General features: G+C 38.3%; 1 pseudogene; it reads left to right on the top strand.

Moving 5' to 3' along the window:
* Positions 1–3,803, top strand: part of LOC102302162 — an 11,120-nt pseudogene extending 7,317 nt beyond the window's left edge.
* Positions 3,804–6,441: the final 2,638 nt, after the last annotated feature.

Raw genomic sequence — 6,441 nt, 5'->3', positions numbered from 1 at the left:
GAGGGACCAGATGTGTTTTACAACGGAACAATAGCAAAGAATTTAATCAGTGACATACAGAAAGCAGGTATTATCAGACGGGATTCATCCTGCTCTCTTTTCTGAACATTTTCTGTTTGCCAGGCACAATGATCTAATTACAAATTAACAAATCGATTCATTCTGTAAAAATCTACCATGATCACTGTGTGCTACACTCTGATCTGTCTGGATCCATTCAAAGTCTTGATTATGAAATGCGTTGTGTTCATTTTTGCTCAACAAAATCATTTGTTTTAATGTTTTTGCTCAGGAGGAACACTCACACTGGAGGACTTGGCATCGTATCAAGCTAATGTGACTGATGCGTGGAATATTTCTCTGGGAGATTACCGGATGTACTTCCCTCCGCCTCCTTCAGGAGGAGCCATCCTCAGCCTCATCCTCAACACCATGAAAGGTTCCTGATTGTTGCTTCTAGCATGTGGAGATGATCCTTATCAATCTTTACAAATGTGATACACTAGAAATGGATGTTTTAAATAAAAAACAAACAATTATTTATATTTTCAGGATACAAAATGGAATCAGAACCTAACATGACTGATGAAAAGATTTTGTTTTATCACCGTTATATTGAAGCTTTAAAATTTGCCAATGGATTAAAGAAACATATCAGAGATCCAAAGTTCAGCTCAGATAAAGTAAGTATCTCAAAATTTGCACCTGCTTTGTTGCATATAGTATGATTATATTTAAGTGACTAAACGAGTAAATGTAGCAACACCACATCAGCCTCTGCTCTGCCTGAACCCTGTGCTCCACCCCGCCTGCAGCTCATCCACAAACCACATCCCACCACAGTCGGTTTATGCACATTGATAATGAGTTGAGGTCTGAAGTTTTTTGTAATATCTCTGAGCATTGCACAGTCGGACTTTGGGTTAATTTGCTGGGGTGAGCTTGCGACTTTGCAAGTCGCTGGTTGAAGATGCTTCTGCTGTGTCTGTCACCAGCAGCGTCAGTGATGCATCAATGATCAAAATTCTGTTAATATTTGGCTGTAATTTGTTAATTTTCTTGATATCAATGTATTTTCTGTAATGTGCTTATTTAATTATGGGTCTTAATTCTCTGTATTTCACACAGATGGCAAAGAATTTGACAGTGGATAGCTTTGCCAACCACATACGGAGCTTGATCAGCAGCGACAAGACTCATGATCCCAGTATTACGGCAAAAACTCATATCTGGACAGCATCGGCACCACACATGTATCTGTGCTGGCTGAAGATGGATCTGCTGTGTCTGTCACCAGCAGCATCAACGATGAGTCAGTACCTGCATCATTCTGTTTCACTGCTAGAAACCAGCTGACTTTTCCACAACACAGTGTCACAGGGTTTAGACCTAGTTCATTTAATGTTTACTCTTTACAGATTTGGGTCCAATGTCCTCTCTTCAAGCACTGGAATCATCCTCAACAACCACCTAAATGACTTTTGTGGTAGAGCTGATAACATCTTTCATGGTAAGGGATCAGCAGGATTCCTTCTAAATTTAATATTTATTAACAAATATTCTGGACCTCAGTTCTGATTTGTATAGTGCTAATTCGCAGTTGTACTTCATCTTCATCTTTGCTTCAACTAATGTGTTTAGCATGGTTAATATCAGCGGTCTCCAACTTTTTTTGCGCCACGAACCGGTTTATGCCCGACAATATTTTCATGGACCGGCCTTTAAGGTGTCGCGGATAAATACAACAAAATAAAACTAGTACCGGTACCGAAAAAAAGAAGATTTATTCATAACACACGTGAAAAGACCCAGGAAAACGAGTAAACGATAAAAACGATAACAAAATAACACTGAAAACCGATAAAAACCCTGAAAACTATACATTTCACACCTGAGCCTCAACTCTCGCGGCCCGGTACCAAACGACTCACGGACCGGTACCAGTCCGAGGCCCGGGGGTTGGGGGCCGCTGGGTAATATAACATATACTTTATAAATATGCATGTTTGTACATGTTAGCATGTTGGGGGGCAAATATAAGAAATTTGAAAGAAAAACAACAACACCTCAGGAAACTGCACACCATGAATTATTAATCTAAGAGTACCAAACAAAAGCACCATTTAGGAAATGAGCGCAGAAAATTGCATTTCATAATTCATTGTGACACCTTGTCATCTGACAATTGATGAAAACAATCAACAAAACTGCCAAACCAAAGCACATCAGGTAAATTTGAATTAAAATGCCATTTTCCATTTAATGCCATAGCCTACTGAAATGTTTTGAATGTTCAAAAACAGGCACAGTTGAGCTCTGAGTGAACTTCTATAAACACAAATTACACGAGCTCTCTAAATCGGTCCTGTCTTCCTCACGTCACTCTTCAGCTGGTCACAGCAGATGACTGCCCCTCTGTGAGCCTGGTGCTGTTGGAGGTTTCTTGCTGTTAAAAGTGAGTTTTTCCTTCACACTGTCATTAAGTACCTGCTCACAAGGGGCTCGTCTTATTGTTCAGTTTTGTCTCTACTGAAGTGGGTTAACCTTATAATATAAATGTGCTGCTGTGATTTAACAGTATATGGATATTTATATTCATTTATACTGTATATAGATAGGGCAGCACGGTGGCGCGATGTTGCCTTATAGCAAGAAGGCCCTGAGTTCGATCCCACCTCCTGCGGGGAGCTTGCATGTTCTCTTTCTATGTTTGTGTGAGTTCTCTCTGAGTAATCTGGCTTCCTCCCACAGTCCAAAGACATGCAGTTAGTAGGGTTAGGCTAATTGGTGATTCTAAATTGCCCATAGGTGTGAATGTGAATGGTTGAGTGTCTCTCTGTGTTAGCTCTGCATCAGGCTAGCGACCTGACCAGGGTTTAACCTGCCTCTCACCCTATGATAGCTAGGATAGGCTCCACTGCCCCCGCAATCCAGGTATGAAAATACTGCAAGAAAATACAGTCACTGATTTGTGTATGAAACATTTGTATGAATGATTTATGCTCAAATATGTGTGTACAGACTGATTTCTGCTTTCTAGTTTCGCCGTTCAAGGTCTTTGTTGTATTTCTCAGGGGAGCGGCCTCCCTCCAATATGGCCCCCTCTGTGCTGAAGTCTCCGTCAAAGACGCTGGTGATTGGAGGGTCTGGTTCTGAAATGATTCCACCGGCTGTGGCCTCGGTACGTATGCATGGTAAACACACAAAGGTGCCATTACATATTAAATAAAATAAATTCATGTGGACCGATGCCCGTCTTTGCTGTTAAAGCTTGCATCACAGTAAGAGGATTCTTCACCCTAATTTATCCTGTAATCATCACATTCTCACCTCATAGATTTATTTTTTCTCTCCAAGGCGCTCATGAACCGCCTTTGGTTTGGAAAGAGTCTTAAGGAGGCAATTATTACGCCTGTTGTTCTTGTAGATTCTCAAAGTGAAGTAAAACTTGAATCCAAGCTTGAAAAGGTAATATTTTCAGTGTATTTAAATGATAAATTAATAATTTCTACTTCTCTTGTTCCATCTGAGTCTCTCTCCTCTTTGCCTGCAGGATGTAGTTGATGGTCTTGAAGCTCTGGGACACAAAGTAGCAAAATTCTACAACACAGTTAACGCTGTGGAAAAGGCGGGCAGCTGTATCTCTGCATGGTCTGATGAAAGGAAAAAAGGCAAAGCTGCTGGTTACTGAGACCAAGAATCAGTGATGTTAGTTATACAGCATGGTCTTAAGGTTATGATAGCAGAGTCAGGACATGCATATATGTTTAGAGAAGCTAGCGAGCTAACTTCCTGCTAACTTCTAACTCCGTTGAAATGTCATAAATTCTGTTTTCATGGATGCCTGGAGTTAAACTTAATTGTTACACCTGGTAGAGCAGAACGCTGATCATTTTATTAAAGATAGCTAGACAGTTTGTCAACTCTCGTATGCCACTAGTGATTCTTTGACTATGAGACCAGAAACTGTTAATGACGTCAAACTTAAAGACCTGATAACTATTTCAAACTATTTACAGAACACCAATAGGAAAGGATGGTTTTGTTTCTTGTTTTTTATCATTTTTGTGCTTTTGAGTGTTTGCCTTAGAGAATGCAGTTTTTACTGTTTCTTCCCTGAGTAAACATAAACAACGATTCAGGAAAAAACTTTACATATATTTTTTTATCATGACTCTAGTTTTACGTGGCCTATCAACACAACATACACTTTTAACACACAAGTGAAGACTCAGGGTTGTCTTGGGTTGTTGCTATGTCATCTTAAATTGGCCATGTGATTGGTTTATCATGGCTATTTTTCCTCAGCAAATCAGCAGCACTTGTGCGATTGTTTCACCCTGGAGACCGCTTCGACTGTCTGAGTGTTGAAAATATTATTTAAATCCCAAATTTAATGCAAAATAGTGCAAAGACAGCATGATAGAATGTTTTTGAAAAATCGATATATCGGCCTTGATTTTATACAGTCAATATGATCTATTATATTCTTTTATCATAGAATATATAAAAACAAGGACACCGCTTTCAGGTTGAAATGTGAAGCCTGTGTCTGTTTCTTCAACCTGCATCAGGCCAGCAGGAAGAGACTGACCGCAGAAATCTTTGGTTATATGAAAGATTGTTGGAAAAAGAGCTACAATTCACATTTTCAAGTCTCATCAAATTCATGTTTACTTTGTAAATTTTAGCCCACTGGATTGTCCAGAAGTGAGAGAAAGTAAGGTCCACTTTAGGACAGCCCTAAGTTATCTATCAATTGATTTGTAGTTTAAACAAACAAACAAAACCAAAAAAGTTTGGAGTCCTACAACAGCAGTGCAGTTACTGTTACAGGCATGTCAGCATTAACACAACTAGATCTCACAGACTGTTCGAGCCAAACAGAAAGGTCAGGTTTTTATCTGAATATTATACACCACATTTAAATGCTTTTCAATATTAGGTTTTTTTCTTCAGTTTGCATATTAAGATTTTTTGCTCAGTTCATCCTGTTATTGTTTTGCTGTTATAAAGTGTGGGTAATTCTGCTGATGTGCTCAGGGTTAAAGTTAAAACAGTTTGTGAAGCAACACTTTTCTTTTTATAGTTGTTTAATGTGTTTTATTGACAGGAAAAGATAACCCGGACTTGAACTGAAAATGTTTTATTTTGCCAGTTTTGTGTACAATAAATTCCTTTCTTCAGTGTTTAATGTCTGCCTAGTTTTCATTATTGGATTACATCCAGGCTGCCTTTTGGAAATCACGAGTCAGAAACTTTATGTTCTGCAGAAGAGACAGAAGCTTATAGAAAACAATTGCTTTCAAAACACACAGGTCACGTAATTCTGACAAAATCTGAAGTTTTGGTGCACTTCACCCCAGTTCCAACAGGTGGCGCACCTGCGGCTTCAAGGTTCTGCCAGGCGCCAGAATTCACATTTTTATCAACTGGAGGGATTTGTAATAATTTAATCATTACTGCTTTAATTTATTAAACACACATGTGTAAAAGAAAACAATACCCTCTCTCTGACCTGAATTTGAAGCGTAATCAAATCAATATTATATAGATAAATATCCTAGTCTGATAATCCTGGCTTACAGATTGGAGAAAGCAAGATACTGCTGGGTGAGCTCCATTCACTCATATAAGCAGAGAGAGAGACACACCGAGCTGCAAACTCATAAAAATATCTCAATAAAAAATGTCATCCTCACTGTGTACACTATATGTGTACTGTAGATAAGAAAAGCTAGAAAAACACATCCATTAATTTCAGGTGATCGATTTCGTAACAGTTTTCATAACAGATTCGTTTTTTCTTTTCTTTTCTTTTAAAGAAAAGTCTTGCTGATGCTTCTGGTGTGAATATCTGATAAACAACACAAGGCAGGTTTACTATAACCAAAGCTCAGCACTCACAGTAAACATCATGTCACTGTTACGAGATATACAACATTCACAGCAGTATAAATTTAAAAAAGGTTTCTTCATGTTTCAGAAGTCGCTCAGCAGAGGATGATTCGAGTCAACATGCATGAAGTGGACTATTACAACTGATCAGAATTAGTCCATCAAAATATAATACATGTCAACTTTTTATAAAGAAGGAAAACACATTTAGTGTTAAATTGACTAAAAATAAAGCCAAATTTTATTCCAGCTTCTAGCTTTGTTCTACTGTGTAAGTAAAGCAAACCTGATGACAGGAACGCCCAGAAAATGTAAAAAAACCCAAACATGTAGAAGTCAACCAAACACATCCAAATTTTGAGCGCTTTGAGCAAAAAATAAAGCTCAAAACCAACTGTGTGGTTTTTACAGTAAATGTAGTAATGTTACCCACAGATGTATTTGGGGCTCACTTGTGAGGGATGGCAAGGATTCTATTAAATTATAATAGTATTAATCTATAATCATCCTTATGTGTTAGAGTGTATACTGTTGACTTTAAAG

Source organism: Haplochromis burtoni, unplaced genomic scaffold (genome assembly GCF_018398535.1).
Source record: "Haplochromis burtoni strain Fernald_Lab_line unplaced genomic scaffold, NCSU_Asbu1 Contig_166, whole genome shotgun sequence".
Classification (NCBI taxonomy): domain Eukaryota; kingdom Metazoa; phylum Chordata; class Actinopteri; order Cichliformes; family Cichlidae; genus Haplochromis; species Haplochromis burtoni.
Note: the sequence above shows the minus strand (reverse complement) of the source record. Positions and strands in the feature narration are given on the sequence as shown.